This window comes from Plectrocnemia conspersa, unplaced genomic scaffold (genome assembly GCF_051122295.1).
Source record: "Plectrocnemia conspersa isolate PC_06_02 unplaced genomic scaffold, ASM5112229v1 ptg000003l, whole genome shotgun sequence".
NCBI lineage: Eukaryota > Metazoa > Arthropoda > Insecta > Trichoptera > Polycentropodidae > Plectrocnemia > Plectrocnemia conspersa.
In genome coordinates this window covers 6816475-6842738 of record NW_028277167.1, presented here as the reverse complement: position 1 = coordinate 6842738, position 26264 = coordinate 6816475, and the positions used below count along the sequence as shown (strand labels likewise).

The 26264-nt window shown below is 30.3% G+C and overlaps 1 protein-coding gene and 1 long non-coding RNA gene across 2 annotated transcripts in view; one reads left to right on the top strand and one right to left on the bottom strand.

The window, feature by feature from the left end:
* LOC148236463 (uncharacterized) overlaps positions 1-26264 on the bottom strand; it is a 415732-nt gene that overhangs the window by 352982 nt on the left and 36486 nt on the right. The window lies entirely within an intron of this gene.
* Positions 7478-8490, top strand: LOC148236464 (uncharacterized). Its single transcript, XR_015809047.1, has 2 exons — positions 7478-7530; positions 7576-8490. It is a non-coding gene; the product is annotated as an uncharacterized LOC148236464 (long non-coding RNA).

Here is a 26264-nt window from a genome sequence, read left to right as displayed (position 1 = left end):
TGAGAAAATGGAGAATCTCTCTAATCTCTGGTTCATTGTTGTCAGCTGTAGGGGTTCCTATTCTTGAAACTCACGGTAAACTCTGTGACCAAATATAATAATTCATCAATTAGGACAAATTAGACAAAGCCTTCGTTACGACTAGAAGTGTTTCCCATAAATAACACGCATGGATTCTCCGGTGCATTGAATGAATATTTCATTATTACGAAACGGTCACGGGAAACAATATATTACTGGAAGACAAATAGCACCGTAAGGCCACAAAATTCCCGTTGCGCAATTCGACCTTAAAGATATCCAGCAAGCAAATGTCACTTTCAAAAGGCGTATTCTTATTTAGTTGTTCTAAGAAGTGAGTGCAACGATTGGCTGGATGATCGCTGCATGAATGTGATTGGTCAGCAAGCATTGCTCCCCTGAATACTTAAGCCTGGACTCCAATAACGAGAAGGCAGTCACTTGGCAGACTCCGGCAGTCACCTGGGAGTCTCCGATAGATACTCGAAGAAACTAGACGCCCACCCGCCCGCGGACAACATACGGTCATGGAGGCTTACATCCTGAGAGGGACTCCACCATACGAGCAGAGGGATCAACCTCCTCTTTACTATGCCACACTTACAAGAGCCCTAAGGATCTTCTACGGACATCATCCCTGCGCCAGCTTTTTAACTACCACTCAGAGAATAACTATCTCGCTAATCATCTGTCACAATATGTAATATAATCAGTCTGTCACAATATGTAATATAATTTAATAAAATCCTCACTAGTTTCCACCCTCGTCTTACTGGGTGCAAAGTCACACACCAAAAGGTTCAGAATCCAGAAAATACCAATGGAATTATTGCTTATTTCCACCTACAATACACACCTTGTTGAAGGTGATATTTCTTAGTGACCATTTATGAGGTGATTGTTATTGTATTCATGTTAATTGTTATTGAAAGTATGCATGGCTATTGTGAGCTTATGCTGTGTTGTAAAATGTGAAAAAACATGGGTGTTCCTAAATGAAATTTTAAATGTTTTGTTTAACAACGGATTTTTTTTATTCTAGCTTTCTAAGAGACTATTGTTGAAACCTCACAATATGGTTATAGGTTTTTAAATAGACTTTACTTTCATTGTATTTTATTAGTGTTTGTATTTTTTATATTTAATTTAACATAGATTTATATATTTTACTTAAATTTACAAATTTAAAAAAAAAATTGAATCCCAATTTTGTTTGTTATTTTTTATAGATTAATCTAGTATTTTTATAATCAATGATACTAGAGAATTGCTAGTAAATAATTATTTTCAAGCTAAATGATTTAAATTATTTATGATTTTTAAAAGTAAAACATATGAAATTTCTCGTATTCTTTTACAAAACTTTTAACAGTAATGCATAGATATGTATTATATCATAAATGCATATATTTTTAAGACTATTCTGCTGAAATTTTAATAACTTGTCTAATAAAACGTGGCTAACAAAGCAGATGAACACCCAAAATTGCACAATAGCCACGCAAATATTAGCACAAAATCATTAAAACCTTTTTTCTGAAGCTTCGAAACTCTAATGGCTTCATATGTAATAAATAATGTTTGAACTATCTTTGTAATTATCGCGACTTGAAACAAGCTTTTACTAAAATGGCAAAATCAAAGCTTTCCCAATAGAAAATTATAAAATATGTAGCACAATATCCTATTTCCAATTACTGGCATTCACTCGACTGATACAAATCTGCCGCTAAACTCTTGAAATACAGTTGCTAATCAACAATTTAATCATCGACGACTACAACGAAGACTCGAACAAATGACCACTCGATGGACTCGACTTTAGTACTGATTTATTATTCAGTACCAAAATCTAAGTAAATCTCAAAAAAATATTTTGTCAAAAGAAGTGCGACGATTAAATTAAACATTTTTTTATAAAGGTATTTTAAAAGCAACTAATGCAGAAAATACGAGGGTATATAGTTATCTATCTTGCCTTTTTGGGTAAAAAAGTACAAAATTATTGTATAGTGTGTATCATAAATATAAATTTTATGATCAAACGTAATACGAATCAACGTATAAACCTTAGATTTTCTTTACTTTCCCGTTATTGCCCACACACAGCTTTCCGTTATTTTTTTTTCAACCAGCCAGTATACGGATTACCGCTCATGAATTATTCAAAGCGTGAATTTTCCGCGACGATTTCCGCGAGGACGTAGAACGAGTTTTTTTAAGCTTTCGCTAACATTCAATAATTCACAGTTCGCGGCGCGTGGTTGAAGGAAACCGCTCGTGATTTACGACAGGACTTTTTACCCTCCCGTGTGTATCACACCTGATGGAAAGAGGAGGTCCTGGGGTCCAGCTTTTTACTCTCGGCCTAATCGAAAAAAACGGTTTAGTTCGCGCGAACTATGCGGAATGATTTATGACTTTGAGCTTTAAAAGTCAGTGTCGCGAAAAATGCCAATTTGAGAAAATATGCAGTGAGAATCGATTCGAATGGAACGATAAATAAATATAATTCAGCGAAGGAAAAATAAGGTTTTATGAAACACTGTGCTGAAATTCGAAAGCTTTATTTGTGCACATAAAATGCCTGGTGGTCAAATCTTTAAAGCGATAAATTTTGCGTTATCGCGATTATGCAAACTCTAACAATGAACCCAAATTTAATTTATTAAAATAAAAGTAGCACTAAATTCCATAGGATAATAATATTATATATCGTAGGCTTAGATCTGACATTTACGTATTTCACATTCACTTTAGCGTTTATTTTCTTTTTCATTCGAATTCCGTGTATCGCAAAACTCCAAATAAACGAGATGTATTATATATTGAAATACACAGTGTGCACTCATAACACAATAACTGAACTTTCATAAACTTGATAAGCTACAATCTAATGTTTTTATTACGAAATATATTTTTATCATGTATTAATCAAATGGAATGTAGTCGAATTTTCAAATACTAGAAAGAGTACAAAAAACAATTTAATTCTCACAATATGAATTTTATCTAAAGCAATTGTATTTAATTGCCATAAAAAAAACACCCAGATATATATATTAAATTTTAAAAATTGATAAAATTTAGATACATAAAATATAATATAATTAATTGAACAATCTGTTTTTATTAAATTTCAATTTTGTTTTATAAATAATATAAAAATATTTTAATTAATTTAGAGTACTTTCATATATGTATGTATATACTCTCCAGATAAAATACGAGTTATAACGAAAACATAAATTTATGTGCTTTGTATAATGCTTATCTTATCCATTAAGTTTATCATTTTTTTAATATAGAGTATATATCAAAAAGCATTTTCTTTATATTACTTATAAATATGACACCTACAATTTATTGAGATGATTTTTACTCATCCAATATGCAGTTTATTATTTTATTTTAATTAGATTATCTTTATAACGTATGATCACTGATTTTTATCTTTCGCTTGAGCTAAATGGAAGGCACTCTTGAGAGACTCAACCACGTCCATTTGTATTCGTTGTTGTCGAGACTAATAACGATATCACGTATGGCGAGGAACCTCCCCAGGTAAGATTAATACCACGTGAGAAAATAAAACGACCGTATGAAATATTATATGGCGCGTTCATTACACTCACTAGTCGTGTGTGTTTTTTTCTATAATAAAAGGAGTTAAGGTAGTCCGTTTATGTACGTATAATACATACACATGCACGTATGATGAAATATGTGATTGCTTTATAAATTGGGTATGTAATTAATAACGACACATGTGGCTGATGTGTCAACTATGTTAATATTCAAAGCTACATTTTTTTTATGAAGCGACCACCCAGAAAAGAATAGTCGATTGAGCGAAATTTAACACGATCGTATATTATCTTTGGAAATGTTCGAAAGCTCGCTAAGGCACTTTTATTAACACTGAGCGAAATTTATTTAATGCCTCGTAAAAATATTTGACCGAAAAGTACAAAAAAAAAACAGCTCTCATCTCACGATGATGGAAATTACATGTTTGCTTTGCGAAATCGGTACATCGTGAACGTTTTGTTAGCATAATGGCGTACGTGTATTTGAGATACGTTTCTTTAGATCGGAATTATCGTAATGTTTGTTTTAATAATATGATATTAGTGCATGGTAAAATAATATTTATTTAGTATGTGGACCTACATGATCGATTATAGATTAAAAATATCAGCAAAAAACATGAATGTATTGTATGATACATAACGCAACACTGTTTACTGGATCTTATAAAGTAATCTCAATTTAATTTATGGTTATTAAAAGTAATCATTATAATATTATCGTGCTTGATACTCTGGATAGTAATAATCAAATTTTAATTAAACTATAAAAATTTGCCTATAATAAATTTTAATTATACATTATTTCCTTTAATTATAATATTTATTGGCACATAAAATATAGATTGTATCTATCTTTTCAGCGTCTTTTCTACCTTATTGTTAAAGTCATAAATTATATGAGAGGAGTCTTATGCCAACTGTTTCTACAAAACATTCATAGCGTTGTGATTTAGTATTTTTTTCTGCACTTTTGACAAATTCCGAAAATTAAAGCTTTAATATATAAAGTATTAAAATCCTAGACCAGAAACTATGATGTGAATAAATCACACACAGCATGCAAAAAACGCATCACAATCAAATCATCATAATGTGATTTATATTAAAAGTATTACATATAAAAAATAGCAAAACTAGCAATAAACAAAAAAAAAATGATAAATAATAAAAAATATTATCAATCAATTTTAAAAAATCAAAATATTTTAAAATCGTATAATAACACTAATGAATACTAATTACGCGAAACATTAATATGTTTGCAACCATTTTAGCCTATATATACTGTTAAACACGGAAAGGGATGGTATTAATCAACAATTTAACGAGTTCGTGATCTAATTCGTCGTGGCATACTGAAAGTATAATATTATATTATACCAGGCATGGCGAACCTTTTTGAGTTCGCGTGCCAAAAATCCTCAAATATTATTCCTCGATTGTGTGGCGTGCCCAAGGAGTAAAAATTTACCAAGATAGAAAAAATAAATAATTAATTATTTTTTTAAAACGATTGTCGTTTATCTTAGAAAATAAATTAATAATTCACAAATTATTTAATCAAGATTTTTTGAACTTGGAAATCGTTCACGTGCAATCCAAATTCTCAAACGTGCCACATCGGGCACGCGTGCCCTAGGTTCGCCATGCCTGTATTATACCATAAGAATAAATTTAGCATCTGTTTCTCTGCAGTAAATTATCCCATATTAAAATTAAAGTTAATTATCTTTGAAATTTTAGTTAAACGTAAAATTAAAATATCATTATATCACATTTCAAAATGATATAGTTGCTAAATGTGTTATTAAATAATAATGGTTAAAAATATGTGCTTACACACGACCCTGGAGAGCCGTGATACTATGTGAGCTTGCAAAAAATATTGATATTAAAAATTTGCATGAGTATTTATATTTAAATCAGAATGTAAACGAAGCGTCGTACGTGTTAATTAACCAAAAAGTCCACCTGCCATTTCTACCCCGGCCACACTAATTCCGAATGTAAATTTAATCATCCAAATTACACGTGTGCGCGTTTGAGCAAACTTCGGTCACTTTGACTGTGCCTCGGGGACATGTCATAAAGATCTATTTGCGATTTTTTGCACGAGGTATAAGTAAACATGTGCTATGCAAAGAACCTAGCTGTGTCTTAATCTGTTATTAAAACGCTCAAATACGATTAAATCAACTGGTTATATCTCAAAACTATATTTGATTTAATATTAAATATAATACTTGACTAATGATGGAGAATTACTGTGCAAAAATATTATCATAGAATACTTTTAAAGCCTATATAGTTTTTTGCTCTAACTGCAGAAACCCTCTGAGTAGTAAGTTAATTTATACATATTTGTTAATTTGTTTGTATACACCTGGGAGTGAGTTAATTTTACGTATTTTCCATAATTAGTTCTGTTGCTATGTGTTTTTTATTACTTTATATTACAATACAGAAAAATACAAATTTAATTTAACAAATTAAATATTAAATTTCTTTAATATATTTTATATACTATTATATCAATTTAGAGACTCTTAATATATTTTTATAAAATTAATATAAAATATTTTTAGATATATTAATTATTTTCGTACACTTTAATTTATTTGTGTTTTTTCCCTTAAAAATCATTTACATTCAATTAAATTTGAAAATAATATTACATAAATATAATGTTTTTTATTTATTATTTCTTTTAGTTATATGTGTAAATACATAACTTTTTGGGGTACCTCAAAACAGTAAAAGATCGACCGCCGTACATGTACGGTGCTACCGCTCAGTATCAGCGTCTTAGTGTCCTTTTGACCAATGTTTTTTTTATTTGGCTGAATATAGAGACATTCAAAGAATTGTTGACTAATTATAAAATTTCGGAGCTGCCTTCAAGGCATAACGTTAGATTTACTCAAAATTTCCAAACATGTTTGGAATGTTTCCCATTAAGCAATTTGCACAATATCCACAAACGATCGATTCAATAATGCAATAAACAGCGGCCGCCGCGACTAGGAACTTAATAATTATCATTATGTCGCTAGATTAGCGACCGGCCCCAGGCGAAATCTGGTGGAAGCCGCTCTACCCAGATAAACATCTCGTGGCAGCAGTAAGTAATTGGTAGCCGGGACGACCATTATCTGGCAGGTAGCTCGTGGCCCTCTCGTCGGCATCGGATGGCGCTACTCCAATTACTCAGGATGGACAACGGGATATCTGTGCGGAGAGTTTATCCGATCGGAACACTTGCCAGGAACAGATGCTGATATTTACGTGAGAATTCCTGCCAAAGATCGAATCTGCAATTCTCAATTACAGTGCGTGTCTTTTACGTCAATGAACGGGTTGTGTATATATAATACTGTAAGTAGTATTACATGATATATGATATCCAGATTTGAGATTAGAAGCAATGACGCAAGAGACGCAGAGTTGAATTGGAAATGTTTGCAAAATGGATATGTATTGTAAAAATCATTAGGAATACAAGCAGACAGTTTATTTTACATACTAATCGTCTAAATCAGCGGTTTCCAACCTGGGAGGCGCGGACTATTGCCAGGGGAGGCGCCAACATTTTTTAATGAATTATTTTTTATACCATAATATCTACAAATGAATAAAACTTGATATATTAACGTAACAGTGAAAATTCAGTGCATGAATGTTCATTTTTTTACATTTACATATATTTAATTCCTATTTTAAAAATTATCTGAAGCGGAGAAATTTAAAAATGGCGCGTTTGCAAACGCTCTGTTTCGGTAATACACAAAACGACCGCTAGTTGCATAAAACAATAACCTCAAATTTAAATGTCACTCGTGTCAACTGAAGCGTGTCGGCAGGGTGTGATATTGTTTTTTTTAATTGTTTCTGACGTGATTTCTTCTTGAAAATAATCGTTAGTATCATTGATTTTAATTTATAGCAATAAAATATTTTTTAGACGAATGGATAAATTTTTGAGTGGTTACAAGAGAAAAGTCAACAATAATGAAGATACTGATGCTGATACTAGTGGGAATAAAATCAAAAAAGTACAAGGAAGTAAAGCTCCCAAGAAAAGACAATACAGTTCATCCTATTTATCATTAGGATTCACTAGTGTCATTATAGATGGCTTGGAAAAACCAATGGGTTTGTTGTGTTCGAAAGTTTTGGCTTCAGATAGTATGAGACCAGTCAAATTAAAACGGCACCATGAAACTCTACATTCTGAATACGTTGATAAGTCCATAGAATATTTTGAAAGAAAATTGGATGAGCTTAATAATCAAAAGCAAACGTTCAAAAATATTCTTTCTGTATCACCAAATGCATTATTGGCTTCGTACCATGTCTCTTACCGAATCGCAAAATGTAAGAAACCACATACAATAGGAGAAACTCTAATTTTACCAGCAGCTATTGATATGGTTCGAATAATGTTCGGCGAATCATATGCAAAACAGTTGCAACAAATTCCGCTTGCTGATAATACAGTCGGAAGAAGAATCAATGATATATCTGAAGATATTTGCGATCAATTAGTTTCTCGGCTGCGTACTTTGAAATTCGCCATACAAGTAGATGAGGCAACTGATATAGCTAAAGATGCCCATTTAATTGCATATGTTCGATATGTTGTGGAAAATAATATATTAGAAGATATATTATTTTGCAAACCCATTCCTGGAAAGACCACATCCATTGAAATTTTTAATATAATGGACAGTTTTTTTAAAGAAAACGACATAACGTGGAGTAATTGTATTGGACTGTGTACTGACGGAGCTCACTCAATGTCCGGACACAAAGCAGGTCTTCAAGCATTAGTTAAAAAGAAAGCACCACATGCTATCTGGACGCACTGTAAGCTTCAGAGAGCAGCTCTAGTGTAAAAAAATATGAGCGAGGAACTTAACAACATTTTTACAAAAATTATAAACTACATTAAGAACAGTCCTTTGAGATCTAGGCTGTTTGCAAAGTTGTGTGTAGATATGGAAGCTAATTATACCTCATTTCTGTATTATTGTGAAGTTCGCTGACTATCTCGTGCAAAAGCGATTCAAAGGGTATTTGAACTCAAAGAAGAAATAACAGCCTTTCTCGAAGAAAATCACCACGAAGAGGCACATTTGTGGACGAACGATAATTTCCTTGTTAAACTTGCCTATTTAGTTGAAATTTTTGGAAAATTGAGCAGTTTGAATAAATCAATGCAGGGATCACAAATGCATCCACTTGTTCAAAAAGACAAAGTAAAAGCTTTCATTAAAAAGTTGAAGTTATGGAAGTCAAATTTACAAAAGAATGAGTTGGACATGTTTTCACTGTCAAAAGATTTCTGGGCCACAGCCAATATTGAAACAAGCAAGAATCTTTTTATTGAACACTTGGATGGTCTAGTGCTGCATTTTTCAAATTATTTTAAAGACCTTGATTTCTCAAAGTTTTTGTGGGTACAGAATCCATTTATCGACGATGAAAACGACAAATTTGAGCTGACAACCATTGAAAAGGAAAAACTTATAGAATTATCATGCGATAGCCTACTAAAACAAAAGTTTCAAAATGAAACCTTAATTCAATTTTGGATGAATCTTAAAGGAGAGTATGAATCTTTGTATTGCAAAGCAATGCAAGTGCTTCTACCGTTTGTAACGTCGTATTTATGCGAAACGGGCTTTTCGGCACTGGCTGCAATGAAAACTAAATATCGCAACAGGTTAGTAGTCGAAAAAGAGATACGAGTAGCACTCTCCACATTGCCCCCAAGATTTGATAAGCTTTGTGCTAATAAACAACAACAACCGTCGCATTAAATTTTTATGCGATAGATGTAGTTGGTTTAATTGTTTAAAAAAACTTATATATAAAAATAAATATACACGTATGTGTATGTTATAACTAAACCTTGTTATTATTCTGTTAATTGTGGTTTTCAGTTTATTTTTGTAATAAAGTTTTTATTATTTAAAACGTCTCTATATTATTTAATCTATTAAAAAAATAAAAGGTAAGGGAGGCGCGGAATTTTTTTTTTTTTTTGGGGAGGCGTAGTAACAAAAAGGTTGGAAACCGCTGGTCTAAATTAAAGATTACTTGAAAGTATTCAAAAATATGTTTATGTTAAAAATAATATCGATACAAATATTTTTAAATTGTTTACAACCTTCACAATTTTGCACATACATAAGTAGTGGTTGATATTTAGTAAATTCACAGCTACATTCAGAGCAGGTGGTGAGAAAAGGGACAGGGATTTTAAATTAGCACTTTGTTTGAATAGACGAAATAATTATTTAATGACCGATTACCATAAAAATTAAGAATGCAATGATTATTGACTTAATATTGCTTAGATAATTCGTTCACCGGCTGAATAAAAAAAGAAACGAGGATTTTATGTAAATATTATATAAATCATTTGACAATATGATATTATTTTTTGCGAAATACAAAGGAAAATATTATGTCATGGAAAGTGACCGGTAATTAACCATGCAATAAGTATTTTTGTCAAATTTATAATAATATCTCATTCAACCCTTTCACGTAAGATGGCATCTATAAATATTATTGGACATACGCATTGCACACCTAAATATGTCCTGAACCATTGAGCCTTTTAATATGGTTATTTTATATAATTTAAAGCTGAAAATCACTTTAATTTATTAAACTATAATATTAAAAAATATGGCATGAATAGGTGCTCACCACATATTAGCAAAGTGCGAAAATATCAGCCGTAAGCAAAAGGTTATTAATTTTATATAAATATTAAATAATTATGTTCCTGTATGTTTTAATAAATATTTTACCATGCTTAGCATTCGATCATATTTTAATAAATAAAATTACAATATAAGATATATACATAAATATTAACCCAAATTGCTGTAAATATAATATTTTTCATAAACAAAAGTATATATTGTGATAATTTGAATTCACACTGTGTATATTTATTAAAATACAGTAAATTAAAAGCAGGTAGTGAGAAAAGAGACAGGGATTTTCGATTAACACTTTAACTGTCTCTAAAAATTACGATTAGCAAACATTTTGTTGCAACCTGCTTGAATGTTTACTGATAAGGAAAAAAATAAGAATGCAAGGATCAATAATTATATTATTAAGAATTGTACACCGTCTATGTATAATATATGAGTCAATGGTTTTACGTATTTTTTATATATATTATTTTCAATACATATTGTATATCGCATAATTCTTGAGATATATCGAGTAATTCAGATTAATTTCTCATTTCTCAATTCACAATTTTTTGATACTACAGAAATTTAAAAACAACCCAGGAAAATACCAATGTTTAAACAATAAATTTGACACAGGTGAAGTAGCATAAATACATTATTCTTAAAAAATATTATTAATAGATGAAAGGTATTAAAAATGAGGCAGCTCTTGTATTTTATTATATTTAAAAAATATATTTAACAGATGATTTTTAATAAAGTAAAAACATTACTAAACAATCGCTGGTGAAATATACCGAAAAATATGACAGTTAATTTATAAGATGTATTTTTTGCTAACATTAAATAGGGATAAAAAAATAAGAAAGCAACTTACATCTAGTCACATTAAGCAATACACATTATTTTTAATTTAAATTGAATCATGCTTCATATAATATAATATAATGATTGAAATTTTCTATTATTTCCTATTCCATATATCTAACATCAATTATGAATTTACCCATTTCTAATGTTATACTATATATTTATGTTTTCCCTTAAGCTGATTATTATTTTGTTGTCCAAATAATACCGATTTAAATGATTATTGTAGTATATATATAATTGTATTTATATACATATTCCCATTGCAAAGAATTTAGCAGAATTATTTGGAGAGAAATTATTTACATCAAACAACTGATACTAGTAAATTTCGCATCGTTAACGTCATAAAAAATCTTTAATTATTTTCTTCCAACTATATCATTATTACCACTAAAAGTTAATTTAATGACTTTTAAAGCGTGAAATGTAGAAATATTATACTGAGTGATTGTATTTTTCTAAGTTCTCACCATATTTGGAACACCATAAACGACCATCTAATAATTATTTCACTATTTATATTAAGTAAGATTCATACTTTCTTACAAATCTAAGCTGTCATTGTTTATTGTTTTTAAAAATTATTTATTTACTAAAAGACAAAGCTTAAAAAAAGTTTAGTTCCAGTACACGCTTCAGTGATCCATTTTCAACGACCGGAACAACGTCCATAAAAGGCAGCTCACGAGAGATCAAACGTGGGCATATTATCTAGATCTGGTAGAGAAGAATTAAAAACAATAACCAAAACTTAGAACAATTCCGCCCACGTAATTTATCATCAAATTTACATAATTGAAGTTTTCATCCATTCACGCCCAAACTCGAAAGGCGTGGTCTACTGAAATATGTACCATACAAACACATATGGGTCACGAGAGCATTAATTAATGGTCATATATTATAAATTATTTAGTACACAAGCCTGTGTGTGCATTAGTTAATAATACAATGTGGAAAAAAGCAATCTGATAAAAGTATAAGCTCCCTAGTGGGCGATATACAATAGAAAAGTCGAAAAGTTCTGGAAGAAATGTTATTAGGTGTGTAACAGTAGGCATATTATCTCATGAAATAGTCCATAAATCGCTATACGTATAAAATTATTTTTTTATGGAAATATATAAAAAGAATGTGCTGGACTACGCAGAATATGAAAGGGTGAGTAATGGCAAATCGAAAAGGGTGGTGATATAAGGCGATTTTCAAAATGGAGGGGAAAAGCGATTTAATTGCGAAATTGCCAGTTATGACTAACAGCAGCGTTAATAATTCACAAATGGATAAAATCTCATGTGTAAAGTACCAAAGGAACGTTTCTGAATTAAATAGTATGTGATGTATAATAGAAAAGTTCTTAGAACATGACTTAAATAAATTTGTCGAACCACAGTGGAAAAATATAAATAATACATATAATTACACTATACAAGTCTAATTTTTCAAAGAGCATCGATTTTACTAATGAAATTAAGTAGTTTTTAAATTGTTTCTTTATGCAAAAAAAAGGAAAAAAATATTTTAAAAATATATTTTTATTCTATAAAGCAGAAAGAGGGAACCTTTTATGTGCGCGTGCCAATAAAATATAATAATTAAATTTGAGTTTCTGACGTTCTTTAGAATCAAGAAAAAAATATTAAAAAATCTTATTGAGCTAATATAAAGATTAAAATACAAATTAATTAATCTTATTGAGACAATATAAAGAAATAAAAGTAAACACACACAAATAAAATATTTCAAATATAAATTAATAACAATTTTTACCATGAGATTTTTATGTTGAACATTTTTTGCTAATTTTTTATCAAAAATATTGCTTTTTTTATTTTAAGTTACACTTTACTAAAATAATCTCAAGTTTTAATGATCAATAAATAAATGTAGATTTTTTTTGATATCATAGCCGTTCCCAGTTTTTTAAACATACGTTACGAATAATTTGTATGTATTTTAGGTTCTCTTTAGATTATATCCATTAATCGATACCTTTAAAAGCTATATATTTAAAATATATTTTGTGTGTTTATGTATCTTTCAAATTTAGCCTTTCGAAAATATTTTTTACAAAATATTAAAACATTTATATCAAATTAAACTCAACCATAACCAAAACAAATTAACCCAATGAAAGATTTAAAACTATAGTTAGTTTAAAATTTAATGGCTCAAGTTAGGATTGTTAAGTCTTTTAGGTTAGGTTTCAAAGAGAGCTTAGAGCAGCAGATAATTTTACTAGTAGAAAACTGAGGTACCACTGTACCTACAAACTAAATTATATTTTCGCTAGTAAAAATACATATACATATAAATATTTTTTACAGTAGACTATATATACATTTTAACAAAAAAAAATATATTTTGTAAAAAAATACTTCTTCAAAAATTCATCAATTTAATTTTGAGCTTAAAACTAAAACTCAAGTTGAATTTGTTACATACGAATTAAACTGACTAGAAGATTTTTAGCAATTCTCTCTAAATAAGGTAAACTCTCTTAATACTGAAAAAAGTTTTTTGTAAGAACAATATTTTTAATCATATTTGTGCTTAAATTTAAACAAATAAAATATTTAATTGAAAAATACTATAATCTTAATTACAAACTTTTATTTATGACGTTTTTCTACAGTTTAAAATATTTTCAAAATATAAAATAAACTCAACTCTAGTCTTAAGAAGTGAACAGCAGCATTTATTATACATTTAGTCGTAGCAGAAAAAAATAAAAAAATACTTATAATACACTTTCACAGCAATATATAGTGCGAAAGAATAAAATGTCACTCAAATCTGTTAATAAACAACTTATATAAAAACTACTAATTAAATTCAAACATCAATAATAACAAATAATTATTAAATAAATAATATGATATCGTAAAGGGGAAAAATATTATTTTTCCTAATAAAATGAGGGAAGGAAGGAGGAAATCGATAACCAGGTAAATGGCTTTATGCTAAGGAACTGGGAAATAAAATATTAGTCACTGTAAAATACTGACACTAATCAAAACTCAAGTGGAGCTTGTTTACAGTACTATATATAGCTGTAGAATCCTTTGGTGTCACATAATGGATTACTGATGATAATAATGATAAAAGTATTTATACTAAGAACTGATTTATATTAAGCTTTTAATTAACTTCAAAAAATACAAAAAAAATTATGTTGTCTTAGCTTGTCAGTACTTCTTACAAAGCTAAACGTCGCGACGTTTAGCTTTGTAAGAAGTATAGGTGCATCGACGACGCGTCGTCGATGTACTTATTTTATTGCTGCGTAGTCCAGGAACTTTTACCTCGCACAATCAGGTACGCCTAATCCGCAATGCACGACCTCCTCCCTCCCGGGGGCAAATATCTTAATAAAAGAGAAAAAAGGGAAAGACGGTGATGGTGATGATGATGATGATGATGGTGATGAGTCTTTGAAAGACCTTTACAGAGGGGACTGGATGAATAGCCCCAATTTTCAATTTCAACCCCTGTAGGCGGTGAGGGTGCAAGCGCGCGAGCAACAATCACCCCTGAAATATTATACAGTCGAACTCGGATATTGTGATATAACTTTTATAAGCCGCTAGTTTTACTTTTGTGATAAACATTAACAATTGTTTCAAGTGTATCGAACTTATTAGATCTTGGAAGAATTCATCAAACGATCGCTAGCCGGTAACACGGTTGAGTAACCGCAGATCATGACCATTGAAGCAGCTAGCAGGTGGGGCTTTGTGCTTTGGAAGTAAAAACAACTTCTAGAGGAAGGGGACGGAACAGAACAAACACCAGCGGGTGGCGTGGGAACCGTAAATATCCAATACCGAGAGCCAAAACACAAAAGACCACGTACAAACCTAATCTTTTGATCTAATCATCGAAACATTTTCTAATGCATTGTTTCATGAGCATGGATAATTTTGTAGCCATTAGTACCGAGATACGATATGTAGATGTTATCTCAACAACTCCCCTATTTTATACATAAAAAAGTTGTTTTTTGCCCTAGGCAAAACTGCAAACAACCCCACTATTTTCCTATAGGGTCCACAGCCACGATTAAATATTAATCTCGACGTTGCCGATCGATCGCATTAGGCGCAGTGCATATTGCAGATACCGATCACAGCAACACCAAAACACACTTGTGGATAATTGCAGATTGAGACGTTAAAGGGTTAACGCCTCGCGGTGTTCAATTAGATTTATCCAAAGATAAGGTGAATCGAAAATACGAAACGGTAAAAAAAGCGTCGCCGCTAAAAGCGTAATTTATAAACAATAACGCTTTGGTATTTTTAGCGCCGTATCTCGACTTTTAACCCTTCAACGACTGAGATAAGGGCCATTAGTGTACCGTTACTGATATTTTTAGTACGTTGAGAATGCGAGGCGTTGATAATGAAAGCGGCATGTTTCTGTGAGTGCGCAATATCAATGATAGAGATTTAAAAATAATGTGATATTTCAATCACTGGTGTCTTGGAAAAAAATATAACAAGCTAGTAGTGAAAATTATCACATTAAATATACATGCGTAAATTTAGCTTAAATAAATATCTCATAACATATTATAAAACTGTATGTTACTTAAATAGCAAACTTTGGCACCTGATCCAGTATTTTGTCTTTGATGCCATTTGATTGTTTTATATTCTAGTAAAATCAATTTTATGCTTAGATAGTCAAAACTAAAATTTAAATAGAAATCAGTTCACAATAGTATTTTATGATTTTTCATTCACTTAAATACATATAGTATCTATTAAAAAAACTCCTTTCGACACTGCCCACATGAATCAGACATATGTTATATTTGTGAAAAGACATTTATGTTTTTAACAGTTATATTATAGAACGCTTAGAATAGCAATATTTGTCTTTTTCTATTGTAGATATTTTATAAATAGAGTCACGATTTTTTTAACAGACACTACTTTTAACAAACTCAGCTGAGATGTTTAGAATGTTAACTTTTCAGATAAATAAATAAGTACCTACAAAAAACATTATATCTTTTTTTTTAAACAAAAAATGTGGCGGAACTCTCTTCTTGTCAAGATTTTTACTAAAGAAAATTATATTCATATATCATTTAAATGTAATTTAAAGCAGCTTTTTCTATGCCACGAAGCACATAAAAAATTAAATAAAATTTATTATATTTTTCTCTACTTTAGACATGTCAAATCTAAAGTCGTTTACAAATATAAATATACTGTAAACTAAATGTAAAATAAAATGGTAAAACGTCATAAATTGGAATGAAAGTTTATAATGATTTCTAAAGTTTTATTCAATTCTTGTCTGACAAATCTTCTCGATTTCTATTTTTAGTATTGTTGTCCATGGCCGAATTAAATCTGAGAAACCACAAATTAACGTGTTTTGAAGGATCGAAAGGTAATTTGATGAACAAAAGTGAGGAAAACATATTGGTTTTGAACGAAGCTCTTATTGGTATAATAATTAGATTCACTTGCGAAAACCTGCGCTCAAGTTCACTTGAAAAAATGGGATTAGAATTAAGAGCATATATTAAACGCAATATTTTTTCAGGATGTCTTTTCGAAAATGTATTCACAAAATCCACGAATTATTTCTCTTTCGTCTATGGTAGTCTAATTGGCATGTTTCTAAATTCCATCCAAAGTCTAAACTCAACATTTTTTCTATTTAGCATCCTTTTTAAAATTGACTCTTTCAACTTGAAATAAAATTCTTTCAAATCAATAGGACGATCATTTTTTGAAAAAATATGAAATGTACAGCAGCTGCAGAACATTTATAATAGGGTCCCCTCTTGAATTTTGCCAGAAAAATGCATGCCATTAAATAAAATATTATAAATTTTAATGAAATCAAAATTTTAAGAAAACAACGATCACTGACTGTTCAACTTTCCCCTTCTCCTTGAAAAAGCCACCCTGATTCCAAACCATAAATTCAGGGTTATCCCCCAAAGAAAATCTATAAAAAGCAATCTCGAATCTATCCCGAAAATATTTTTTAAAATATGTCATTTCAGTGAAATCATATCGGAATACATTTTCACCAGTAGATACATAATTTTACTAGTAAAAATATATTTTATCTGGCAAGTAAATTATTTTATTTAAACTTTTCCTTATGTATTAATATATACATTTACGTACTTTTATCATTATTTATTTACATGCGATGGATAAATAGTTGTATTTTACAGTGAAGTTATATTTTCACAGGTATCCAACATATAATTATGAAATTATATGTTGGTCTAAATTGTCTCCGAAACTCAATTTAACGATTGCAACACATAAATTTGCTGTTCAAACCCAAACCTAACATACACGAATTAACCAAACCCAACTTGACCTAATGCTAGTTCTAAAACTAACTACAATTTTAGAACTTTCATAAAATACAAACTTAGCCAAATAAGCGGAAAAAGAAAAACAGATTATTAAACAAAAACAGTTGAAAATATATAACATAAACATAGAAAAATAATTCATCAATATTTTTTCTATATGCCTAAATTTATTCTCAAAAGCATTTTAGATAACAAGCTTTCAACACGCAGATTACACAAATATTTTTGCAGAAAGTGTAGAGGGCCTTCAAACTCTAATGAATGTTTTCATTATATTTATAAAGACTTGTGAGTCTCTGTAAATATAATGAAAACCAAGACCACGATGACCATGAAAGACGACACTCGCACGCTAGAATTAACAGTGAAATCTCCAATGATCGAGCAGATATGACGTTTTGAATGTATAGCAGTGTAACTAGGGATTCCAATCCCGGGATCCCGGGATCCCGAACGATTTTCAATACCCGATGAGTCCCGGGATTATAAAACATAATCCCGAATTTTTCGGATTGGTTGATTTATCAAGCACAATCGAATTATTATTGACAACATCGTTATATTTCGTGTACAAACTTGCGCGAGTTGCACGTGTCATCTGTGAATCTTTGAGGCTGTGAGTCTGAACGTGCTTTTTCAGCAGCAGGCTGCTTAGGAACCAAAATAAGATCAAGGCTAAACGATAAAACACTTGATGCTTTGATGTTACTTCGTGAGTTTTATTCAAAATAATGTTTTCAATTAATTGTGTCTATGAATGTACATACCTATGTACATTCATTGTCAAAAGTTCATTTTTTTCTTCTCAAATAAATATATAACCTTCCCTTTTTTATTTTTATTATATTATTTTCTATTTTAAGTCCAAGACTAAAATTATAAGTACTTTATACATTGTACGTTATAAAAAACAGATGTAAAAATATATTGTATTATTCATTTTAAATTATTTTTATCGAAAAAATAACATGAAAATTATCCCGGGACTGGTCCCGGGATCCCGGGATCGACGAAATTCAATACCGAAATCCCGGGATCAAAATTTTAGCCCGGGATTGGAATCCCTAAGTGTAACTATAGAATATGAAATATGAGTTAAGATTTAGATGATCAAACGCATATTTATCAATCTGACTTCGAACGTTGCACTACTATTTATAGTACATATCTAAGAATGCAAGACTTGGAGTTTACTCGTAAGATGCATGAGCAATATAGAGACTTTTATATGAAGAAACGTATAATAAACGATTGAATCTGTTCTAAATTAGTATAAGAAATGTTTTAAATTTAGCAAAAATAAAAAAAATATATAATTCTAATTTAAACGTAAAAGAACAAGTTGCTGGTCTATCAACATTTTCTATTTTACAACATGTAAGGGAGAAAATATGACTAATAGTAATAAAAACATAAGATAAATTCAGAAAAAAATACATAAACATATTAACTGACTTTATATAACTGAATGTATAAAAAACGATTGAATCTGCTCTAAATTTGTACAAGAAACGTTTTAAATTAAGTAAGAAATTATAAATATTTTAATTTAAACTTTTTTATATAAACGTTAACTATAATATTAAAAATACAGTAAAATATTAAAATTTAGCACAAGTTGTTTATTTGTAAACATTTTATAGTTTACGAAAGGTTAAGGAATAAAATATGACAAATAGTAATAAAAATATAAGATAGATTCAGAAAAAATAGAAATACGTAAATAAAAAAAATTGTTTTATAAAAGTACAACAATAATATTTTTATTTGTTATAATTAATTATGGGTATTTTAAATGTCTATAATTACACAATATAACTAAATTTTTAAGCGGTTCATACATACATATTTAATTGATAAGAACTATTCCAAATAAACGGATTTATGAAGAAAATTCAGCAATTAAATTTTCAAATGATCACAAATACCTTAGCCCTTAAAACGTAAGCAGAAAAACGCTATTATATCATTGTATGATACATATGCATATATAATAGATCGACAAAGACCTAACGGATGCTTTGATCTTGGTTTGTAAATCCAATTTAGATAACTAACTTAAAAACACACATCCTTGAGTTCTGCTGACAGAATAATTCACAATGCATTTAATTGAAATCATTCAAATGATCTATGACCGTCGTGCAATTTATATACATTTATCCTTGCGAACGTGACCCGTCGGCGAAACTCGCTGTAAATTTATGCAAATATTCGCTTCTAATTTCGTCCATATTATCAAACGAATTGCACAATTGTCTTTTGAGCACGTCGGCGAATTTGCATCAAGAGTGTCATAACGAACAGCAAAAAATCTGACGACAGTCAAAACACGCTGACAGGAACCGATTACTTGTTTCGTTAACGTTTGGATTTTGATTGAACCCAGACCATAAATCATACATGGGCCATTTGCATAACGAGTCTCGCTTTCGTGTCACGGCTGACCATCCATCCTTGAATAACGGATAGCGATAAAGAATTATTTATCGCCGATTAATTGATCAGGGTAAATATTTTATAAGACGGCCGTAAATCACGCGTGGGATGCGTCTTGAAACAATCTTAAGGATGTTTACAATTTTTTTTTACCATACTTCGGCAGCGATGACATCGTCCATATCCACAAAAGTTCGTCTGTAAACATTCACTCTGGGCCACTGTGTAAACTAAGCGTTATCGTGTTACGTCAACATCAACAAAAAAATCTAAGAAGAAAACCTCTTTAATGTGCTAATGGATATTCTAGAGTCGATAAACACCGCACCAAATTTGGATGTAAGTGGGAGGTGAAAGAAAAGATGAATGAATTGGCAAATGGCAACTCTATCAGTACTTCTAAAAATATCAAATGAATATATTAATATACATATGTATATGTATAGATAAGAATGAAATAGGCCCAACCCTCAAAAATCATATTATACTTAACAAGCTATTCCAAAAAAAAGCTTGAATGTAATGTTTTAGACTTTAAAATTTTTATATATTAAACAGTATTTAAATGAAGCTTAAGAGCCTTTATTTAGGTAAAGTATTTATATATAGTCTATGTACTAATTAATTCAGAAGACTTTTATTAAATCAGTTTAATTCGATGTCGTCTCAGTAACTACCAGAAAATCTCAAAAAATACTAAACTTTCCATATTCTCTGTGAGTGAAAGTTAGTCACATTTTTTTACATGTATTATTATTTATAATGGAACGCAAAGAGTATTTTTATTTATTTATGAAAATATAATACAATTACACGATTATCAGAGTGCAACAATTGTTCGCAATATTTTGACCGATTTTTTCTCCATTGTCGCATTCATTGTTACGAGAAAATCATATTAAAGTTAATTAGTGTACGTAAAAGTAAAAGCTAATGTATAATAAAATAATTTATACAGTTTTTATAATTTGTTTTATCTTATAGTACATAATATTATTATGTTATCTAGTTGCATTGCACACTTGTATAGAATTGCGTTTTGATCGCATTTCCTCGTTACGTCACAACGGAATGTGTCTAATTGCGTCTCAAGACATTCGGGTGCGATTTACACATGTGGACTGACTATACGATAATAGTATAGACACAATTCGTACATTGTACGAAAATGTTTGAGTTTGCTTATATAAACTGTTTAAATCTGATTTATGCAATAGTTAAAGCGTGCGAGCGCGCGCGCCAATGTTTGATATTTACTGATGTGTGCAAATAATTGCAAATCGCGTGCGCCCCCGCACCCCACACGTGACACAGTTCTACTTGTTACCGATGTGTTCGTGAAGTGTGATTCATCGACAGGGGTACCCAATCTTTTTAGTTGAAAGTGAATAAAATTAATATTTTAAAAACAAATATTTTATTCCGACAAGGATCAGAACAGAATTTAGTATTGTATTGAGGGGAAAATATTTGGTTGTAGGGCTTTGATTAGTGTTTGTTCCACAAAATGCAATATAATGATTTCTCATTTCTCAAAAAAATTCAAGATTTCTAAAGATATTTTTTGTTAAAAATTATATTTATACAAATATTTTTAAATGGTTTAAAACGGTTAAAATTTTCGAAACAAGTAGATGTTGAAAATAACTTATTTTACAGCTGCATTTAGAGCAGGTAGTGAAAAAAATGACAAGGATTTCCGATTAATAGCAACAAAACATTGTTTTATGACCGACTCTAGAATTTACAATTAACAATAAAAATACAAGAATCAATGACTTAATAATGATTATATAATATTATTAAGTCTTTGATAAGGATTTGTTCGCCGGTCAAATGAAACAAGAGTCAATGGTTTCATGTAAATTTTATATAAATCATTCGATAAGATGTTTTTATTTTTTTAAACGTACGAGCGAGTGCCTGTTAAATAAACATGCATTAAATATTTAGAACAGATTTATAATAATATCTCAGATATAAATTATAAATAATTTAATATAAATACATATCGTATATTACATATTTTTTATATTTTAAATTTGTATTAATTTCTCATGTTCAGAAAAATGGAAAACTTCGAAAAATAAGAAACATTAAGCATATCCACTAATTCTAGTCCTTGAAAATGTATAAGGCATCCTCCGTTCTTAGAATATTGTATGAATGGATTCACCAAGAACACGAAATGTTTTTGCCAACAAAAATATTTGCCTCTGGTAATATTATTATATTTAATTTGTTAAAAAATATAAAATATTATGTCTAATTAACTTTGCTCGGACATTGTGACATAAATTAAACATGGTAGAAGCATTCATCGTTCAAACAAATTTTTGAAACAATTTTAGTCACTACATCGTACAAAGTGTCTTAAAAAATATCGAAAAAATGTATTGTTATCAAAAAATATGTATGTAAACTACAATGTTAATAGTGTACACTTTAGAGTAGTGCCTTACAGATAAAATACACAAAGGAAACGTTAATTTTAATTCACAATGTGTAATACGATTTGTGAAATACACAAATTGGTATTCAGCTCGGTTATCTAGTGTTTATATAAAGACTTTTAATAACAATATTATGACTTACTGAGAATCAAATGAAGCGTAGCTAAACCGAATTTTGACCAATAGGAGAACGCAAAAAACAATTATCCCTTCTCAGAAGTCAAAAATCAACGTCAAAAGCAATAAAATTGTACCGTCGCCGTCGCAGTGGGAACGCTTGTTACCGATACATTTTATAGCAGCATATAATTTCACTAGCGCCTATCAGTTAAATTATATTTTCGCTAGTAGAAATATATATTTACTAGTGAAAACGTATCTGTACTAGTGAAAATATAGCTTTACTGAAAAATGCAGAAACAGCCATTTAATTAATATTAATATTCATAATTAATGAAATACAGCAAATGTTAGATTAATAAAAAAAATCTATAAAAAAAAATATTCAAATTTGTGTTTCTTTTTAAAAGTTTGGAAACTGAAGTTGGTTAAACCTTTATATATTATATCCTTCAGCATGAACATTGTATCGTAAAAATCTATCATACAACTGAATAACTACTCTCGATTAAAATAAAACATATAACCTAATTAATCCTCGCGACGTTATAGACCTATATAGGGCGCAAAATAATAAATATATAACAATTGATAAATCAATATCAACTTCACGATTCAGAATTTAATGCTCTCAAAATATATTGTCTTAATATTGAGTTGAATTAAAAACAGTAATTTAAACTATTCAAAGAATTTACGTAAATATAAAAACAAAACTTTTTAAATTGAGAACCGTGGTTAACAAATCTCGCTTCTAGATTTTGAGCGATTGGCACAGACTGGTCAAAAAATTGTTTCCGAAATCCATCGATGGATTAACATATTTTATAATGAATTCTAGGAATTTGGCAATTTTAGGTAAAATGGTTAGGAATTACTAAATCTTGTTACCGTAATATATGTGAGTAACTAATGAAATAAAATACTGAAAATTTTAAGTCATTATTTTCACTATCATAATACGTTTTAATCCTTTTTAACGTTAAATTGAATTAAAAGTATTGTTTCCTCGTCTTCAAAATAACAAAATCTTTAAGCGTGAAAAAATGCTTTGTCAATACTCATCTGTCAAACACAAAATATTCGCCTAATATGGCTGACAAAAAAATGACATTTACATTACAAAGAGAGGAAAAACCAACGTGAGAAAAAATATTAACTTATTTGAAAACGTATAATAAGTGAAATCCTTTATTTGTTATTATTTTTGTTATTACATTATAGCAATGCCAGACGAAGCTGCTTGGAATCTATGTAATGCTGAGAATATACAAAATATTTTCTTCAAGCAAATGGTATGTATGCAATTCCTACACAACCAACCGTGCTATAGTTTTTATATGAAGTATCTAAATTAATTTTTAAATAAAATGCAATGATCTAGAAATTCGTATTAGACGTTTTGTAAAACAAAAGTGTACTAATGGTCAATTTTTGACACGCAAACTGAAAGACAAACATTATGAACTATAGTATAGATTAGTGGTAAGCAAAAAAAGTTTACTGTCACTTATTCACAGCATGATGAATTCCGAATACAATTCGAACATTTTCAAAAGTCCTCGCATTCATTCGCCGTTCCCAAACGGCACTTCTAAAAATACATACAAAACTTTCGCCCGGCTCGTCTGGCAGATTCGCGAATGTCTGTATCTGACACTGACCGCGTCATTGTGTCACACACCAAAGACCGTGACCGCACGATGACCGTAACCGTGAACCTTCTTCGTAAACGAAACTTAACCCAAACAGACAGACAGACAGACTATCGTCGATCCACGGGGCAAAAGCGCAGCGGGGGCGTTCTTCGGATCTTATCCGGTCATTTTGCATACTCGCTCTGTTTCGAAACACCCGTGGCAATTTAGCCACGAGCTAGAATCAATCGGTGGTTTTCCACAATTTCTGTAATTTCTGAAATTGACACTGCGGAGCGGCAACCCAACGTAAGCTTTCGATATTTACGGAACGAAAGTGGGTCAAAAATAGCGAGATACAACTGTCAAAGCTGCTTTTATGACGGACGAATGCGCTCGAAAGCACTTGAAAGCTACTAATAAAGAGCGCACAGAAGCGAAATAGTACGTTTTAGACTTTGCTGCTGAGAGGATATATTATAATCTCTGTGAGTTGTGAGTAATTTAATATGCTTGCATCATTTAAACCTGATTGTATAGTACACACTAAACAAAATACAAATACATAGAGTTGACCGTGTGAATGGGATATTACTCACATATGATACAATCACAATACATAATAATAATGGAAATAAAAAATGATAAAATGTTTGTACAGTTTAATTGTAACATTCAAAACGTTTCGTTGATTATCCTAATCGAAGCAAATCTTCATTTAAGTCATACTATATTTTCTTCATTCATTTAAGACAAAGCTTTTATTTTGTTTCGTGACGCAAACCAACCCTTTATTCCACCGTGAGTTATCGTTCCTGTTACGATTCTTTAGACTTTTAACGCAGTTCCACCGGATACAAATTCGCTTTATGCTCCAATTAACAAGACATGGACCCTAATCTAAATTTCGGTCCACGACAGCTCCGATCCACTGCGCATAATAAAACTTCTATATTATCTCACCTCGTGATTATTTTTTTCAGTCGTGGAAAAAGCTTTTCCGTTCCGCTTAACGATCGTTTTTAAGCTTCTTTGTTCCGCATCAGTGTCGTTAATCAGTCGACGTTATCCAAACTCTTCCACATAATTTCCCAACAGAGCTCATCACCTATCCGATATTTGGCCCTACGGAGAATAGTCAGCTTGTCGCCACATGGCCATCTGTCCTGATTTACTTTATCGCTTGGGCTATATCGATTTTGGAATCGTTTCAATATGTCGGTCAACTTCTCGAGTCCCGAAATAACGGACAAGACTAGGAACTGCAGTAGTGCTTTACCGGAACGAACATGCAAGCGTCGATTGTTGTTTCTATTCGCTTTCCAAATGCAAATTTACCGACATACATTTTTTGGCCGAAGCACGTGCTACGATTTTTTAATAAAATGTTCCTGAATACGCATAAAATTGTATCGTTTTCCACAGTGTCGATTAAGAACACGGCAGCGACCTCTGCCTTTTGAATTGCTACTAATTGAGCCACGATTAATCATAAATTCAATGAGTAACATTGTAATTGCGCATTGAAGACGAAAGCAACAATTATTAATTAATAAGGTCAATTAAGAAACGCTTTAACGGAGCGGAAACTAGGATTAGAATTGAGATCAATTGAAAAATTGTTTAGATGGCGCACTTAAAAGTAGTCTATGAAAGTTAAGAAAGAAAGAAATTATTATATATGTAATTAGTCATATTCTTATATAAACGTAATATTTGTCCAAATATTCGTAAAGTATTTGTTTATAGTTGTAGTGAAACATTTTGAAATTTTTAATTTCTATATTCACTATTGCATGCTTTCTTTAAATCTTTGTGTATTACTACAATGCAGGTAGTCATTTTTTTTCGATCTACCATTGCATTATCTACAACCCGATTGTGCTTTGTTTTGTTCTATAAAGTTTATCTTCATGTAATTTAAAACAGCCATAACCGACAAGCAAAAAACTTATTTAATTGCAGAAATTCCATAATTTACTCATATTTTCGAATAATTATAATGCAGCTGTGAAGCTGAACATTTTTAATAGCGAACATTAAATTTT